This window comes from Nannospalax galili, unplaced genomic scaffold (genome assembly GCF_000622305.1).
Source record: "Nannospalax galili isolate Female #2095 unplaced genomic scaffold, S.galili_v1.0 scaffold334, whole genome shotgun sequence".
Taxonomy (NCBI): domain Eukaryota; kingdom Metazoa; phylum Chordata; class Mammalia; order Rodentia; family Spalacidae; genus Nannospalax; species Nannospalax galili.
The window spans coordinates 3,369,550-3,388,992 of NW_008336888.1; the positions used below are offsets into that span (position 1 = coordinate 3,369,550).

Genomic DNA, 19,443 nt, shown 5'->3' on the forward strand with positions numbered 1-19,443 from the left:
ATGTAGCCCTGGCTGGCATGGGAACTTCCTACTATGTACACCAGGCTGGCCTCGAATTCAAGAGATCTGCTAGCCTCTGCCTTTCCCAAGTGCAATAATACAGTCTTTTTTTAAAGTCCCATTATTATTATATTTGATTTTTAATAAAAATGACACTGTTGAGCACTAGAAATTGTCTTTTTTAAAAAGTACTGTCAGGGCCAGAGAGATGGCTGTGGGCCCAGATTCAGTTCCCAGTACCTAAATGGCAGCTCACAACCAGTTCCAGGGGAGCCCATGCCCTTTTCTGACTTCTATAGGCACTGCATGACATGGATGCACTTACATGGAGGCAAAACACTCATACATATAAAAATAAGTAAAAGTGCTAATCATAAAATAAAACATTGCTAAATGACAAAAACAAATTTAAGAGTTTGGGGAAAAAACATGCCACATATAGCAAATAAATGAACAATACTAAGAATAAAGAATACTTACAAGTATAAAAAAATAGTCAATGCAACAGAAAAAATGGACAGAGGACACTATGAGGTCTTTACAAAAGGATATTTTAAAATGCTGTCATTAGTCATCAAGGAAAAAAATTACACTGTGCTCTAACACCCAATTGATGCCTAAAATTAAGAGACTTATTTCCAGTTGTTGAGGCACAGAAACGTTCATACTGCTAGTGAGAAAATAAAATGGCACAGCTGCTTCAGAAAGTGCTTAACAATACCTACCAAACTAGAACATATTGATACCCAACATTTTTATTCCCCAATAAAAGTACACAAGAGAATTTATATATATCAAAAGACATATCTAACAATGTTCACAACAGTATTAGTTACAATAGTCAAAACATTAGAAACAGTTCACATTTCCATCAACAATAGAACAGATAAATAAGCTGTGGTATATTCATGCTTTATATATCATAAAGTGATGAAAATATTCTTATGAAACTAAAGAGCACTACACAAAACAAGGGGTGGGGGGTGAATATTAGAAATGTAGCTTGGCACAGTGGCTCACACATGTAACCCTAGCACCCAGGAAACAAGGGCAGGAGAAATGGCACAAATTCAAGGCCAGTCTAATCTGCATAGTGAGGTCCAGGCTACACAAGGCTACACAGTAGTGCCTCAAAAAGCATCAGCAGGGGCCGGGCATGGTGGCACATGCCTTTAATCCCAGCACTTGGGAGGCAGATCTCTGTGAGTTCAAGGCCAGCCTGGTCTACATAGTAAGTTCAAGGCCAGCCTGGTCTACATAGTGAGTTTCAGGACAGCTGGGGCTACAGAAAGACCCTGTCTCAAAAAGACAAAAAAAAAATTTAAAAAGCAACAGCAACTGGGCTGGCAAGACAGCTCAGTTGGCAAGGGTGCTTGCAGCCAAACCTGAGACCTGAGTTCAATCTCCAGAACCCACACAGTGGAAGGAGTGACACACCTCTTGCAAGTTGTCCTCTGAAGTACTTCCATGCACATCACACCCAGAATAAATAAAATTTTTTAAAAAAATTTAAAGTTATTTATTTAAGACAAGTCTTGAGGCTGGTGAGATGGCTCACCGGTTAAGAGCACTGATTGCTCTTGTGAAGGACCGAGGCTCAATTTCCAGCACCCACATGGCGGCTATGAACCGTCCTTAACTCCAGTTCCAGGGGAATCCGATGCTCTCTTCTGACCTCTGCAGCACTGCATGACACGGTAACACAGTGCACTCACGTACATGCAGGCAATACACATAAAGTAAAAATAATAAAATATTTTTTTTAAAAGACAAGTCTTGCTATGCAGCCCAGGCTGGCCTGGAATTCAAGTCTCTTGCCTTAGCTTCTTGAGCACTGGGATTATAGGCCTGTGCTATCACATTTGGCTCAAAATGGAAAAGTTTTATATAGTTTAAAACACACACACACACAACTAGGCCAGGCGTGGTGGCACACATCTTTAATACGAGCGCTTGGGAGGCAGAGACAGGCAGATCTCTGTGAGTTCCAGGCCAGCTGGGGCTACAGGGAGACCCTGTCTCAAAAAATAACCAATAATTAAAAAAAAAAAAACAACAACAACAACACACACACACAACTAAAGTAAAAAGACATGATAAACTAGGGAAAATGTTTAGCACAGACGAAGCTTTCTTACTATATAAGATTTTATACAATTTTATAAGAAAACAATGTAAAATCTAAGAGCCAAATAAGCAGAGACTCAAGCATAAACTAAAGAAACACAAATCCAAACATTAGATACTGTTTCTGATCTTATGAGATACTGACAAAAGTGTGAAGGGTTGATGACTGACTAATGGAGTGAAAGAAGTCTCCCATCTTGCTAGGAAAAATGTAAGTCAGAACAATTTGGGGGTAGCCAATTTATATTTTTTATTAAACTTTAGAAATGTTCCTTAACCCAGTGATCCTACATATGTATCCTTCAAATGAGGCAATGATACATACTTCACAAACAAATCAATTCTAATATAGTTCTCAGAAGAAAAAAAGCAGTTTAAGATGTACTTAATTTCAGTTTTTATTATTATTTATTCTTTTTGGAACTCACTAAACTTCTAGGATTTGAAATTAATTCAAACTGAATAAGGAAACTATTACTTTAGTTTTTTAACTCTCTTTAATACCCCCCTCTCTCCCTACAGAACTGTAATTTATCTGTATGTTAGTGATTTAAGTTTATCCAAAGTAGCTACTTGCTGTGTTCATTTTCTGTGATCTTTTTTTCTCCATTCTCGAGCTTGGCAATTTTTTGTTGTTCTATCTTCAATCTCACCCACCTTTCCTTGTGCCAACCTCCACCTGCTGTTAAACCCACCCATCCAATAAAAAAATTCCATTTTATAATTTGTAATTTTTATTGTTTCTGCTTCTTTATAAAATTATTTGTGAGTGGTGTATGCTCATGTTTGTATGAGTGTATAGGTGTGCCTGAACAGAATGCCAGAGGAAGCTGTAGACAAGGCTTCTCACTGAACTGGAACACGGCTGGTGTCCAGCAAGTTCCAATGATCTGTTTTCATCCCTCCACAGTGTTGGAGTTGTGTGTGCAGCTAAGCCCTGCATTTTACATGGGTTCTGGAGATCTGAACTCAGATCGATCCTCATGCTTGTGTAGCCCTATAGTTTCTATTTCTTCACTGAAATTATCCTCTGATTAGTCATTATTTCTTCCTTTATATTCTTAAAGTATTAGTGGTGCTTTAAAAGTCTGTTTGATAATTCTGCTATTTGGTGAGTGTGGGTTTCTTTATGGTGAGCTATATTTTCCTACTTTTTCATGTCTAGTAAGTGCTTATTATGAGTTGGATATTATGGATGATATGTTGTAGATACTCTAGAGGCTCTTGTTTTCTGATTTTTGTTACATCTGGTAGGTCAATCACTAATAAACTTATGGAGGCTTGGCTTTATGCCATAGGCCCAAGTATTTAACACTTGGTCAGTTGGTGCATTGTTTGGGGAGGGTCATGGATCTTTAGGAGGTACAGCCTTGCTGGAGGAAGCATATCACTGGGGTCAGGCTTTAAGTGTTCATAGCCTTGCTACTTCCAGCTTGCTCTTTCTACTTCCTGTCCGTGCTTGAAAATGTGAGCACTGGGGCTGAAGAGATGGCTCACTGGTTAGGAGGACTGGTTGCTCTTGCACAGGACTTGGATTTGATCCCTAACACCTACATGGTGACTAGCAACTGTCTGTAACTCCAGTTCCAGGGGAACCAACATCCTCTTCTGGCCTCCACTGGCTTTGCACAGCATGGGTGCACTTACATACATGCAGGCAAGACACTCATACACATAAAATAAGTAAACAAACAAAAAGAAAATGTGAGCATACTGCTTTCTGCTCCGATTACCTCTACCATGATGGACTCTCATCCCTCTGGAACTGTAAGCCTAATAAACTTCCTTTACCTTAGTCATGGTGGGTTTTTTGTTTTTGTTTTTTAAATTTTTTTAAAATTTAATAACCACATGATTAGAAGAAGCATTTCATTACAGCTTTAATATATTCAGTAACACATTCCAGAGCAAGGATTATCACAGCAACAGAGAATAACTAATACTGAGGCTCGTACCAGTAGTGCTGTTGCTGTGAAGAACCTAATCATGTTATTTTTTGGAGGCATATGAAAGACGTTGAAGTTTGGACTAGAAAACTGGTTGAATGCTGTAAGCAGGGCCATTCCAGGAGGACCCTGGAAGAAAAGTAGTGCTGACAGCAATGTAGTTCCAAAAGGAAGCCAGGACTTAGCAACTGAGCTAGGGGTCATTTCTGTGGCATTTTGATAAAGAATCTGGCTGCCTTCAGTTTAAGGACTGAGAACATCTCTGAGGTTGAATTAGAAAGTAATGGTCTAACATTGAATCTGTGGCTTGGTTATTACTGATAAATTTATTCAGGTATATAACGAAAATGAGCGAGGGCAGAAAGAAGTACAAAATATACAGTTTAGAGAGAAAAGAGAGCACTAGGAAGCTAGTGAGGCTGTAATTGGTAAGGGGATTAGAGCAATTAAGGAGACACCTCCTGATCTTGAACATGGGAAATAATGCCTTCAGGCAAAGACCCTACCCAGTTAAGCTTCCAATTTAGGAAAAATAAAGCCTAGAGGGTTTTCTGTTTCTAGAAAACCACAACATACAAAAACAGGTATTCATGTGATCCAAGGGGGCAAGGGTCCATCCCAAGCTGGCAGCCAAACCTGGTAGCATAGTTCACAGAGTACTATCTTTGGAGGCATGAAAGATTAAAGACTGAAGGGGTTGTAGATTATTCCTCCCCAGTTTCAGAGAGCTGTTGAGGCCAGGCAACATATGGCAGGGTAGTCTTTGAGAAGCCACTGCATGAAGCTGTTAAAGTGAAGACTGGATTTCACTAAAGACCCCAAGATGTTGGAGATGCCAGAGCTGTGAGATCTGCCAATGAGAGTTGCATAAAGGGAGGGAGTGGAACCATCCTGAGACAGATGTACGTTGCAGGCAGAAAAGCTGGAGGTGCAAAGCTAAGCTCTTTGGAACTTAAAAGTCCCAGACACCGGGGGCCGGAGAGATGGCTCAGCAGTTAAGAACACTGGCTGTTCTTGCAGAAGACCAAGGTTCGAATCCCAGCACCCACATGGCAGCTAACAACTGTCCATAATTCCAGTTCCAGGGGATCCAACAGCCTCTTCTGTCCTCCGTGGGCATTGCGTGACATGGGTGCACTTACCTACATGCAGGCAATACATGCATACACATAAAATAAAAATAAATAATAAAATATTTTTTAAAAAAGTCCCAGACACTGGACAAGGAGCTACAGGTTTTGTATTTGCCCTGTTGGCTTTTGGTCTTGCTCTGGTAGAGTATTTCCTCACAATGCCCTGAGTCCTTCTTTTTGGAATGGTAATCTATATTCTGTGTCATTGGATAGTGTTGAGACTGTGAAGGACTATAGGTACTTTTAAAGTTGAAATAAATGTATTTTGCATTTTGTATGCGCCCATGGGGTCCAGGGAATGGAACATGGTGGTCTAAAAATGACAACTATCTTCTAAAGGCTCAATTATTTAAACACTTGGTTAGTTGGTGGCACTGTTTGGGAAGGATCATAGAACCTTTAGGAGGTGTGGCTTTGCTGAAGGAATCACATCACTGGAGGCAGGTTTTGGGAGTCCATAGCTTTGTCCCACTTCCAGCTAGCTCTTTCTGCTTCCTGTCTGTTCTTGAAGATGTGAGTGTTCAGCTTTCTATTCTGGCTGCCTCCTGTTACTATGCCTCCCTCTGCTATTATGGATTTGCCCTCTGCAATCATAAGCCAAATAAACTTTCCTTCTATGAGGTGCCTTGGTCATGGTGTTTTATCTCAGCGTCAGAAGAGTAACTAATACAACACTTTCTTAGGGTGAATCAGTAAAAGAACAAGTGTTTACTAAGCCCCTCCACATCGGTGGGAACCACTTTCTATTTCCCCTGCAGAGGGCAGCAGCTCAAATTTCTACTAAGCTCTTTATACCATACAGCTATTCTTTTGAGATTCTTGGAATACTGGATGCAGAGTTTTTAGGGCTATTAAAATTCTCTTTTCTGGGATTTATCCACTCTATTCCTAACTATTCTGGAAATTCCACATTCTACCCCACATCTCACAATAGTTAAGAATAGTTTTCTGCTTGAGCTCCAACTGCCCTGTACTGCATGGAGGAATTACACGCATAAGCATTTGTTTGTCTGTTTATTAGAAAGTATCTGGCAGTTTTCCAAAGGCTACTTCTTCATCAGTGATCTAGTTTGCATACAGAGATAGTGTTTATCTTCCTAAAGACACCTAAAGCAAGGATATTAAAAACAACAAACTTACTTAGGGCCAGAATGCTTACAACACTGAGTTTAACCATATTAGAAATTCTCCTATCCCTAAACACAAAAATATACCTCATAAAACAAATTCTTTAAAAGAAATATGTAAGCAACTCATTTTCATTTAATTTTAAAACTTTACTTAAAATTTAAGTTTTGCTTAATCTTTAATCCTTGTAAATTGCATCATTTGAGTAATACAAAGACACCTACATGAAGTTCTCAAGCAGTCCATACCCATATCTTGAGGGTACTATTATTTTTCCTATGTAACTGTTTAAATCTGCAAATTTTGTGTCACTCTGATTCATGTAACTCTGTTTCCTATGTAACTCTGTTTAAATCTGCAAATTTTTGTGTCACTCTGAGTTTGAGGTCAGTTTGAGCTACACAGTGAGACTCTATAAAAACAAAAGAACTGGAAATACAGATCCATGGTAGCATGCTTGCCTAACATGAGCAAGACCCTGGATTCAATTCCCAGCACTGGAGAAAAAAAAAAGTAAAATATCTAAGAAGACGGTGCAAATGTATCTGAATCATTTACTGGATAAAACGTTTGGATGATTATTACACATAAGATTAGGAATAAAATTTGCTCTGAGTTTGCTCTGAAATGGCTCTGGTGTGCGTGCATGTGTGTCCGCATGCACTACACATGTTCAAGTGCCCAACGAGGTCAGAAGAGGGTGTCAGATCTCCTAAAACTAAAGTCACAGATAGTTATGAGCTGCCTGACATGGGTGCTAGGAACTGAATTCAAGTTCTCTGAAAAGCAGCAAGTACTCTTAACCACTGAGCCATGTTTCCATCTCCTAGGATTTTCCAGTATCAGCAGTATAGTTATCCACTTGGATGTTTGGAATACATTATTAAAAACCTAAGTTTCTTGTAAATAAGTACAGTTTCAGTTATCTCACATTTAAACTACAACCCTAACTCTATCTAATATGAAAAACAGAACAAATAATTCAACATTACAGAAGAGAAAGATAAATCATTATCATAGGCAAGCAACAGTTTTCAGTAACCCCATTTCAAACTTGAAAAGTACGTATTTACCAAAACCAGATATACTACTTTCTATCCTTAAGACACAATCTATGATTTCCCAGAAACACAAACTACAAGTTCAGAATAAACTATTCCCACATGTCAAACCATCCCAAAAGAGAGGCTCCTTAAACAGCTTCACAAACAAACACTTGCCGCATTTGCCTATTTTAGCCTATTCCTGACTGGGAGGTAAAACAGAATGGTGCTCTGTGGTTTTAATCATATTCATTATCTGATCCATTACAAGAATACGCTGCTACAGAAAAGGCATCATCCATTCAATTTTTCAAATAAAAAGGTTCCAAATATTCTGCCCAGCTCATTCCAGGCTCATTTTTGATAACAGAAGTAAACAATATATTAATAGGGAGCTGGTAGGAAAAGCAAAGTGTACGGTGCCAGGTATGATCACTTGCCTGAAGCTCCTGAAAGTGAAAGGAGAGCTGATTCCCAGCAACTGTCCTGAGTCCCACACATACTCCCATTACACATGTCAAACACCCCCCCACCAAAAAAAAAAAGGGTAAAAACAACAATAACAAAGAAAGTTAAGATTACTGGGACTAGTGAGATGGATCAGTGAGTAAAGCACTTGCCAACAAGCCTGACAACCTAAGTTCAAACTCCAGAACCCACATGGTGGAAGGGAGAGTCAACCTCTGCTGGCTGTCCTCTGACCTCTAAATGCAAGCTGCAGCATGGATATGCCCCACCCCCATTCACGAGTTAATGCACATGCGTGTACACACACACAGAGGGCTGGGGGGTGGGTTGGAGAGACAGACTGCTCAGTAATTTAGAGTGCACACTGCTCTTCAAGAGGACCTGAGTCTGTTCCCAGGAACCACATCAGGTGGGTGCCTATAATTCCAACTCCAGGGGCCCCAATGCCCTCTTCTGGCTTCCATGAGCACACATGTGTGCCACATGCATATGTATGTACACACACACATAAGTAATAAAACATAATGATCTTGGGATGTAGAAATGGCTCAGCAGTTAAGAATGCCTGTTGCTCTTCCAGAGGACCCTGGTCAGGTGGCTCACAACTTCTGTAAATCTAGCTCCAACAGAGCAGACACCCTCTTAAGGATTCTGAAGGTACTGCACTCAGATGTGCACCTAGCCTCCCCACATATATACATAATTAATAATAAAAAATAATTTTAGGGGGCTGGAGAGCTGGCTCAGTGGTTAAGAACACTGGTTGTTTCTTGCAGAAGATCCGGGTTTGAATTCCAGCACCCACATGGCAGCTAACAACTCTCTGTAACTCCAGTTCCAGGGGATCCAATGGCCTCTTCTGTCCTCTGCGGGCATTGTACAACACAGGTGCACTTACCCACATGCAAGTGATACACTCATGCACATAAAATAAAATTTTTTTTAAAAAAAGAATTTATAGTTTTAATGGAAACACTATTCTAGGATTAAAGTGGAGAATTATGTTTCTCAAACAACAAAAAAATGTTTTTTTATCTTTTTAAAATGTCTCCCCACTCAGAAGTATCAGTGTATTCTTCTGCCCTTACTGGTCTCAGTGAGATAAGCATAAGCTTTACAAAGTAGATTCTGTCACATCTCATGATTAATCTGATTCGTTCTACTACTGGACAACTAGAAGTATTAAGAGGGGGTGGCAGGTGAGAAGGCTCAGCAGGTAAATTACGGCCCTGGCCACCAAGCCTGATGACTAGAGTTCTCTCTAGAACCCATATGGTGGAAGGAGAAAACAATCTCATATGCTGTTATCTGATCTCCAAATGTACACAGTCCTCTCACACAAACTAATCAACTAACTAAATAAATGTAAGACTGATTTTATAAAAGTATTAAGTGTTTGAGCTAATTTTGTCCTGTGTTTTTTCTAGTAGCTTCCACCTTCATCCCAAGTGTAAACTGCTAACAGCAAGCACCTCACATCTCTAATTCTGCTAACAGCAGCACCTCACCTTTCTAATTTTGGAGGCTCCTTTTCCTTTCTTCTGAAAAATATACAGGACAAAGGGAGGACAGCTTTGCCAGCTAAAGGCTTTTGTGCATAGTTTTATGATATAGATGGTCAGTAGATGTCCTAGCGGCTATTTTTAAATTTTTCTTCAAATTATAAAATAATTCTCAGCTCTTAAAGCAAGCACAAAAAAAAGCAGTATGTATTCCCTTTTTCTCTGGGCACCCAGCACAGTTGTTAGAGTCTCTCTAACATGTCCTCTGGGCCTGAGAGATGGCTCAGAAGGTAACAGCACTCGTGGCTTGCTTACAAGGTTGATGCGAGCTCAATTCCAGGAACCCACAGTAGAAGAAGAGATCTGACTCCTGAAAGTTGTCTTCTGACCTCTACACATACATACCGTATAAACATAAATATTTTTTAAAAATAAAAACTAAACATGTCCCCCAATAAAATAAAAACTCAAACATAAAGGAAATAAGAACTGTAAAAAAGAAAAAGTAAAAAAAGTAAGAATCACATGATTAATCACAAAGGTTTATCATTGTTACTGTTTTCTTGTTGAGCTTTCAAAAGAAACAAAATCATTCTAATTCTAAAGCAAACTGTTAAAATAGAAATAATAGATACTTAACTATTGAGTCCTGAGAGGCATTATCTAAAGACCAATTTGAAAGTGCAGTTATCGAGAGAGAGAGAGAGAGAGAGAGACTGACTCATAAGCCCTGGAGGTAGTTTACTAAAGGTTCCCAGACAATGGAACCACCTCACAAAAACTATCTAGGTCGAGTCATCCTAGAGCTGGGGGTTAGGGGGGCATAGAAATGTAATTTGGGAGTTGTAGCAATGGTGTAACCCTGAACATGGAGGAAAGCACCAAGGGAGGAACTAGAGAAAGGTAGGTACAGGGTGAGGAAGAGAGGAAAGGCAGCAGGAGGAGCTGGCAGGAATGACACCTTAAGGAGACAGGACCTGTTAGCTTGTCCCTGGGAGTGGTTTATTCACCCTTTTCCTCCAAACAGCAACTACATCTCAAAAGTGAAGAGCAAAGAAGGGACAAGCTGGGAAAAAGAGAAAGAAATGACAGGAACAAAAATAACAATCTAACTTACGGGATATAGTCTATTTCTTAAGCCTGCTGAGGCTGGGGGTTATTAAGACACTTCCTCTGATAGTTCTAAGAAAGGATTAGAATGTTAAAAAGTCTAGTCTCTCATAGACGCAATGCACGATAGAAAAGGAGATAAACAGACCTTTAGTTTATCAAAGACTTTTGATTATATATTAGTTTCCCGTGGCTGCTGTCAAATTATCACAAATTGGTGGTGCTTGAGTCAGCAGGAATTTATTTTTTCAGTTCTGAGATTAGAGGCAGGGCTGTGCTCCCTTCTGCAGTTCTGGGGGAGAATCTATTCTTTGCCTTGTCCAGATTCTGGTGACTCCTTAGGTTTTGCCATGTGCTTCAATACCGCTCTCTCTGGTCACAGGGCTTCCCCCTGCCTTTCCCATATAAAGATTTTCTTTTTTTAAATTTTATGTGTATAAGTGTATTGTCTGCATATGTGAGTGCACCCGTGTCATGCAATGCCGCAGAGGTCAGAAGAGGGCTTCGGAGTCCCCTGGAACTGGAGTTAAGGCAGGTTCATAGCCACCATATGGGTGCTGGAAATCAAACCCGGGTCCTCTGCAGGAGCAGTCAGTGCTCTTAACTGCTGAGCCATCTCTCCAGCCCCCTGTTATAAGGATATTTATCACTGGATTTTTGAGATTACCTGGCTATCCCAAGATCTCTTTTCAAGATCCTTAACTTACATCTACAAAGACTTTTTCCCCCCCTAGAGCATAGCACTCACAGGTCCTGGCAATTAGAATGTAAATGTATGTTTTAGGGAGCTACTACTCAGTCCACTATACCAAGCTCAGAAATTTTTGCTAAGGACATCAGAAAAGCCCTCACATTTGAAGTGCCTGCCTGACTGGGCTATGTATATAATCAGAAGTCTCAATCAGCTGGTGTGGATAAAAGAATTCCCATCACTACTTAATTACCTATCCTCTTGTACTCACCCACCCTCACACCCACTCTCTGAAGAAGCTTATCTCATCATTTTAATGTACGGGTGTCTACGTAAAAAGTCCCAGTTATTTATACAAACAAAAAGTGAAGCAATGTTTAAATAGACAAGAGATTAATATCTGGGGCTGTATCAACCCATTCACCTTTTCTTGATTCTATAAGAACACCTTGTATTGATTTATTCATTGTAATTGATTCCTAACTACAGGGAATGGGGGTTAGTAACAAGACACCCCCAGATGTAGTAATCTCATTGGGATTTCTTCCTTCTGTTTTTAGACTAAGCCTTACTAGGACAAGCCACTCCTAAATAAAAAAAAAAAAAAAAAAAAGCTCTCCTCCAAAAGTCTAGTGTGAGCTATCAGTGTTTCAAATGCATAGATAATTTATATTGATCCAATGAAATACAGGGTACATACTCTCCCTCATTCTACGGAAAAAGAGAATGAGGTGTAAAGTAAAACTGTAAAACTGAGAGCAGAAGCCAGGTGCCCTCTCAATTCAACTCAATAATCCTATAATGGCATGTGCAATTCTATATTTGGCTTCAAATGGGAAGGTTAGAACAAAACTACCAAAAAAGAGTAAGAAAGGCAAAGAATCTCTACAGAAAGGAACATGTCATATAAAATATCCTTAGAGCTACACTCTAGTATGAATTTTTAAAATGTGGTCATTCATTGATGATGCTGAAATGATATTTGGGGTATATTGGGCTAAATAAAATATACTATGAAAATTAACAATGCCTATTTCTTAATTTCTTAATATAACACCAGAAAAATCTCAAATTACATTTGTGGCTCCCACTATATTTCTATTTAGCAGCACTGCTATAAAGAAAGTTATGAAATAGCTGGCTGGGGCTGGGGATGTAACTCAGTTGGTAGCGTGCTTGTCTAGTATACACAAGGCCCAGAGTTCAATCCCAAGCACCATATAAACCAGGTGTGGTGAGGCATGCCTATACTATAATGCCAGTACTTGAAAAGTGAAGGCAGAAAGATCAGGAATTCAAGCCAGCCTGGGCTACATGAGACACTGCCTGAAAATAAATAAATAATTTTAAAAATAGCTGTCTTACATTACAGGTATTTTATTCAGCTAGCAAATACTTATTCAACACCTGAAAGTACTTCATTTCATGTTGCATCAGGTTTATGTTATATGCTTGGCCCTTACAAGTGAACAAAGAGAACTGACCCTGCAAAGCTTGCACTATCTCCTATAAGCTCTCATTTGTGATCATACATACTAATCTACCCTTCTGGGGTCAAATGACAACACTTGATTTAGAAATTACCAACTATAGAGCTGGAGAGATGGCTCAGTAGTTAAGAGCACTGCTCTTGCAGAGGTCCTGGTTTTGGTTCCCAGTACCCACATGGCAGCTAACAACTGTTCATAACCAGTTCCAGAGGATCTGATGCCCACCTTGGACCACCTTGGGCATTGCACGACATGAGTGCACTTACATGCATGCAGGCAATACACTCAGACACATAAAATAAAATAAAAAAATAAAAATAAAATAAAAAGAACACTGGCTGCTCTTGCAGAGGACCCAGGTTTGATTCCCAGCACCCACATGGAGGCTAACAATCATGTGTAACTCCAGTTCCAGGGGATCCAATGCCCTCCTCCAACCTCTGTGGGCACTGCATGACATGGGTGCACTTACACACATGTAAGCAATACACTCACACACAAAATAAAAAACAAAATAAAAAAAATTTTAAATTACCGAATATAAATCTATAATTTCAAAATAAACACCATTTGTTTTATGATATAGTATTTTTTTATTATAATACTCATCCAGAAGTTTTTTGTTTGAGACAAGGTCTCACTATGTAGCTGTGGCTAGCCTAGAACCCTCTATGTAGCTCAGGCTGGCCTGGAACTCATACCTGCTTCTGCCTCTTAAATGCTGGGATTAAAAGTGTATGCCAGCATTGGACGTTCAGAAAGTTAACACTACCAGATAGCTTGTCCTGGCTTCCAACTCCTTCACCCTCTCACAAGTATGCTCCTTATGACTCACGTCCAGAAAAGTTCTTACTTAAATGGCAACCTGCTTAGCTATTCACAGGACAACAGAGCTGTTTTTAATCTTAGGGGTCTCCAGAGTAGGATGGAGTAAAAAATGTGCTTTAAACTTCAACGCACAATCCTGTATGGTGGTGCACACCTTTAGTCCCAGCTCTGGAGAGGCAGAGACAGGTAGACTGCTATGAGTTCCAGATCAGCCTGGTCTACATAGTGAGTTCCAAGCTAGCCAAGGCTACACAACGAGACCCTAAGGTAGGAGGGGGGAAAACCAAGCAACAAACAAAAAACCAAAGGCAAACTCATTTTTGAGCTAAACACAACTCACCAGTTCTCTATTTGAGACTCTCACTTAATAAAGCCTTCTCAGATAGGACTTCTAAACAAATCAATAACTAGTCATTTTTTTTGGTAAATGACTTAAAAATAGTAGCTGGGCATGGTAGTGGGTCTAGAATCCCAGCACTGGAAGGTAATGGAAAGAGGATCAAGGATCAGGAGTTCAAGGTCAAGGTCATCCTCACTGCAATGTAAATTCCTTTGAGGCCAGCCTGGACTACAGGAGACCTTATCTGAAGAATCCAAGAAACAATAAACTAAACTTCTAGATAATGTCAATAGAACAACAGAACATAGTAGCTTTAAGGTAGTGACATAGCTTTGAAAATAATGTTAACAGTAATTCTTCAGATATAATGGACAGCAGCAAGGAAAGCAATATAGCAAATTATTTTGAAGATACATTTTTATCAAAATGTGGTTGTTTTGTTTTTCTCACTTTCCTACACCAAGTTTCACTGACATATGGCAGCTACAGACAAACGAAGTACCCAAGTTTTAAACACCTAAAATGATTTGAGTACCTTTCTGGCCGCAGTCTGTGTGCTTACTCATGTGTTGTTTCAATGTCATGCATCTTCTGTCAGCTAGCAAAGAATTGGCATTTCATGACTTTAAAAAAAGAGAGCGAAGAAAGAAAAAATTTTCCTGGTTGGAGGAAAAAAATTGCCTAAGTATGTAAAATTGTTACTCTCCATAAGTAATCAGATCAACATTTTACTAAATAGGAGTCAAACTAAAGGCTTCTTTCTGGCCAACCTACTACCTATATGGCTATGGTCCTCTCAGGTAGCTATTAAGCTAATACTCTGTTATGAACACCAGCTTGACAAATGAAATGTAATATGCAAATAGTCATTTAGAAATTCAACTTTACTTTGGCTTTTAGCCCAAGATGCTCAAGTTTTTATCTGAATCAACAATAATTGACAAAAGAGAATACACTTAGTAAGAACCAACCTGCATTTGATAATTGTCACCTATTAGTACCATCAGGAAAACAAGGAACAATTCTCCAAAACTTTCTATATTACCCGGGTAAAAAAGATACAAATGAATGATTCTGATTTAAGTTACCCAAATTTATTACCAGCTTACTTTGTACCAAGCATTTGATTAGGGACTTTTATAAGTTAGCACAAGTATTTTGTCTTGAATACTTCAAGAAACACTTCTCAACCCTCAGTGCCCTCCAGATTAAAAAAAAAAAAAAAAATTTCCTTTTTGGTGATGGGATCAAGTAAATGACCCCAATTTTCACCTTCACAATTTTCCCACCTCACTCTCCAGAGCAGCTAAATTACAAGTAGGCGCCAACACAAGGAATCAGGGAAGAATCAGGGAATCTCTATGTGTGTAGGGGGTAAGGGAATCAGGCAGTCTATGTGTGCAGGGGTAAGGGATGACTAGAAACCAAAGAATTCTGTAATAAATTTTAGTGTTTAGGAAAAATCAGAACTTGCCATGAAAATACGTAAGATCCTTTCAAATGGGGAGGGGGTCTCATTTAACATTCACCACTGTGAAAATACTGCTTTGTGACTACCTACCTGGTGCCAGATATGGCAACACCAGTGACTTTTTACTAACAGTGCTTAAGTACCTTTAAAAGCACTTAGAAAATAACATGGTAGTCTAATTTCACTAGATAAAAAAGGCACCAAAAATTCAACAAATTGCCACAAATATTCAAAATTAAAGTCTAACAATAAAATGTACACTACTTTATATTAAATCTAATGTGCAACTGAGACACCTCCTAGATGTCATTTCAGGCAGCTAGCTAGACAGTAAACAAGATGTGTTTCAACTCCTAAAATTATCTTACAATTAAAAAAAAATTAATCTTACTAGGGTCCTCCAGTAAGAACCCTGATATTGAGAAAAAAAAAAAAACCACTCAGGTTAGCTGCCAAATGTAACTTTTTTTCCTTAGACACCCTGTAATGACATTAAAATATTTTCTAAAGTCACATGATATTTAACCTTACATTGTACACAGAAATTTTTAAAGAGCAACAAGAAACAAGACATTAACCAAAAAAAGGATTTGTTTGTTTTTGAATAATTCGTTTTCGTAAGCCCCAAAACTTAATATTAAACCCTTTCCCATGAAATTGTATGTATCAAGGAAAGAACATTTGAAAATAAGGTCATCGCCATTTTCTAAATATTTACATTGTAAGTCAGTGCGGGCAGCTCAGTGTTAAACTTAAGCAGGCAAATATGGTAACGACTTGAATTATAAACAGAAGCGGCTAAGATGTGCACTAAGAGCGGTTAATAGCAAAACTGAAAAAAAAAAAAAACCACTGAAGTTTAACCCCCCACACACAACACGCAACAAAAAGGGTCAATGAATCCAAGTTAAAATAAGAGAACAAAAACCAAAAAGGCATCTTCTTACGAAAAAAAAGTAGAATGGGGAACGATTACAAATATTTTGACACCACCAAGGAAAGACTGCTTTAATGCCTTGGTTGCTTGCTAACATTTTTGGTCAACACCTAGGTCTGAACAGTGCTGAAGCGTTTAAAGGCCGTCCTTTAACACTACCAACACTGGAACATTTTGAATAGTAAATCTTAAAGGCAGGCTGGCTTCATGTATTTCTGCCTCCAAGGGGCCACTGAACAAAAACTAAACCTTTTTTTCCTCCCATATAGAGCTTGTAACCATCCTCTTCCCTCTTTATTCGCTGTCCTTGTCTCGGGATTAATGAATCCTAAACAACTACTTCCCATTACTGGAAATGGAAAAGAGAGCAACGGCAGAGAGAAACACAGCTCGGAGAAAACGCCGGCAATCTGCTAGCGGTGTAGCGGTCCATTAACACACTCCACCCAGCCAGGGCGTTCTCAGCGCGAGTGCGCGGTCTCCGCCGGGAAACCAGGTGATTGTCCCCGTTCCCTCCCGGGTCCAGGGCTCTCCTGTTCCAGAGCCGCCGGCGACAGGCTTCGGGGCCGAAGTCCCCGGCCGAGAGGCCCGGAAACCGTCCCGTTAGCGCCGATTTCACCCGTCAGGAATGCGCTCCGCCCCCGCCGCCTCCCAGCCGCGGCCGCCCCCGGGTCTCGCCCGCTTGGCTGTGTGGGACGCTCCGAGGAGCGCCGCGGATAGTCACAACACTGTACGGGCGCCGCCCGGGATTCCACACCCCGACCGGCCAGGACACCTCGCCCTAGCCGGAGGCCCGAGCCCCAGGCCGGCCGCACACTGAGCGCCGCGGCTCGTACACGGGAGCCGCCCCTGGCCCGAGGCTCGGGCGCCCGCCTTACCTTCACCTCCTCAGGGTGGCGGCGGCGCGGGGCGGCGGGCAGGCAGGCCCATCCCGCGGCCGCAGAGGGGTACAAGCCAGAGGAAGGACGGAGGTCGGCCCCTCGCTGCGGAACCTTCTCAGCGGGGGCAAGGGGTCCAGGCGGCCCCTTCGCCGAACTCCTCCGCAGTTCTGGCCGGACCGCCGCGGTCTAGGACCAGCGGCGCAACTGCCATTCTCCCCCGCCCTCGCCCGCTCGCCCCGCCCCCGCCTCCCACTCTCGCCCCGCCCAGCGAGGCTCCGCCCACCGTACGCCTTGCGTCATGGCGTCACGCCCCCGCCTCCCCCGCCGTGGGCGTTTCTGGGACACGGTCTTTCGTTCCCTAGCGCACGTTCGGCCCGCGCGCCCTCTCTGCTTGTCTGTCAACTTGCTTCGCTTCAAGCCCCCTAGGCAGTGGAGCGGGTGTCGTCCCTTCTCACGGCTCCGAGTGAGAGGTGTCGGCGTCTGGAGCGCGCCCCTAAGGACCCGGCGCTGGGCGGGAGGACCCTGACTAAGCTTTTCATCCCTTTGTGTTCTCGGGATTCACCTGCTTGATTGGCAGTTCTTGGGATAGCAGAGCCGGGATGTTGGGTTGTCCTGCTGCTCTCTGTCCTAAAAGAAACCCGTATCCCTCAGCCCTTATGGGTCACTGATAAATTCTAAATTACTTTACTCCAGCCGTCTCTATTCCATTCTCTTACATCTTTTAAGCCAGTCACACCACCCTTTGACTGTTTTCACCTACACAAGGATTGGTATAAATTCTCACTTGAACAAACATCCTTTCCCATTCTGATTTGTTCCTTCCTAGTTTCTCTCTCCAGGATTTAGATAATTTCCTTGGGCTACTGAGAAATGAGTGTTACAGATGCCTGACAAAATGTCCATCGCCATCTGTTACTTATCTAAATATATCACCCTTTCAATCTTATTTTAGTGCATCTAATTTAAATTAGAAACAAACCATGGAGCCCTATCTTTTCAAGCTACACTTGGTATCTTTGGTAACCCAGCAAATGTTTTCCAATAAGAAACAAGCTAGGCAGTTTAGGACTAAATCTATTTGACCATCTTAAAGAAAGTAATTATGGATATGATTGTTTTTGTTTATTGGAAGTTTGAAAGCTGTTTTATACACACCTTTAAATGCTACCTGAAGTCTGCATGCAATATGATCTATAGGACTTAAGACTACAAATAGGATAAGAATAGTAAGTTAAATAGGTTTATGGCCTAGTAGTCACACATAATCCTTCCTGAAAATAACAGGCCCAGCATGGCAGGACAGATGGAGCAGTAGTTTGGAAGAGGTTTTTGAGTAAGGAAGTTGTGCTAAACAATAATGATCTTGTACTATGTATAGTTGTTGTTCCAGTTTGCCTTTCATTGCTGTGACAAAACACTTTGACCAATACCAGTGTGGGGAAGAAAGAGTTTATTCGGCTTACATCTCCCAGGTCGTTCATCAGGTAGCCCAAATAGGAACTCAGGGCAGGAACCTGGAGGCAGGAGCTAGAGCACAGGCCATGGAGGAATGCTGACTTGCTCCCTTGGCCAGTGCTCAGTCTGCTTTCTTACACAATACAGAACAACCTGCCCAGGGGTGGCACTGCCCACAGTGGGCTGGGCCCTCCTACAACACTTGAAAATCAAGAAAATACCCACAGACATGGCCACAGGCCAGTCTAATGGAGGCAATTCCCCAACTGAGGCTCCTTCTATCCAGGTATATCAAGTTGACAACTAAAGCTATCCAGCACATAGTTCCCAGAGATTCTGTTTCTTTGCCTGTCTTCCTGGAAATTAGAAGGGTTTTCTACTCTTCACTAGGCCAACTGGGAAAACGTCTATTGGACATCACTTGAATCCATGAAGGTGCCTAGAGCTGAAGTCTGTCTGAGATCAGAATGGGATTTATCTTTAAACAACAACAACTAACTTGCTTCCTCATGAATCCCAGAAAGAAATCTAGGGTTCTTCCCAGGCACTCTTTGTTCTGTGACTTTCTCTAAGTCCTATTTATTGCACCCTCTGAATATATGTCTGTTCTCTCTTCTGTATCCCCTTTGCCTTAAGTCAATGACTTCAAGTTTGGCTGCTCCCTGAAGAACTTCTAAAAATACAGGTGCCCAGGCTGCACCCACCAATTGAACCAGAATCTCTGATGATGGTGCAAGGTACCACCTGTACTGTACATATTTTAAACTCCAGTGAGTCACTGAACAATCGGGATTAGAAACCAGTGCCACAACCTCATTATTTCTCATTGGACTAATGTACAAACCAAGCCAAACCAAACTAAAGCAAACAAACAAAAACCCTACTTGGCCTCA

General features: G+C 41.0%; 1 protein-coding gene across 1 annotated transcript in view; it reads right to left on the bottom strand.

The window, feature by feature from the left end:
• Rnf19a (ring finger protein 19A, RBR E3 ubiquitin protein ligase) overlaps nt 1-17,334 on the bottom strand; it is a 47,880-nt gene extending 30,546 nt beyond the window's left edge. Inside the window, exon 1 of the mRNA XM_008831556.2 lies at nt 17,093-17,334. The gene's annotated coding sequence lies outside the window, so the exon portion shown is untranslated. The remainder of the gene's footprint in view (nt 1-17,092) is intronic.
• Nucleotides 17,335-19,443: the final 2,109 nt, after the last annotated feature.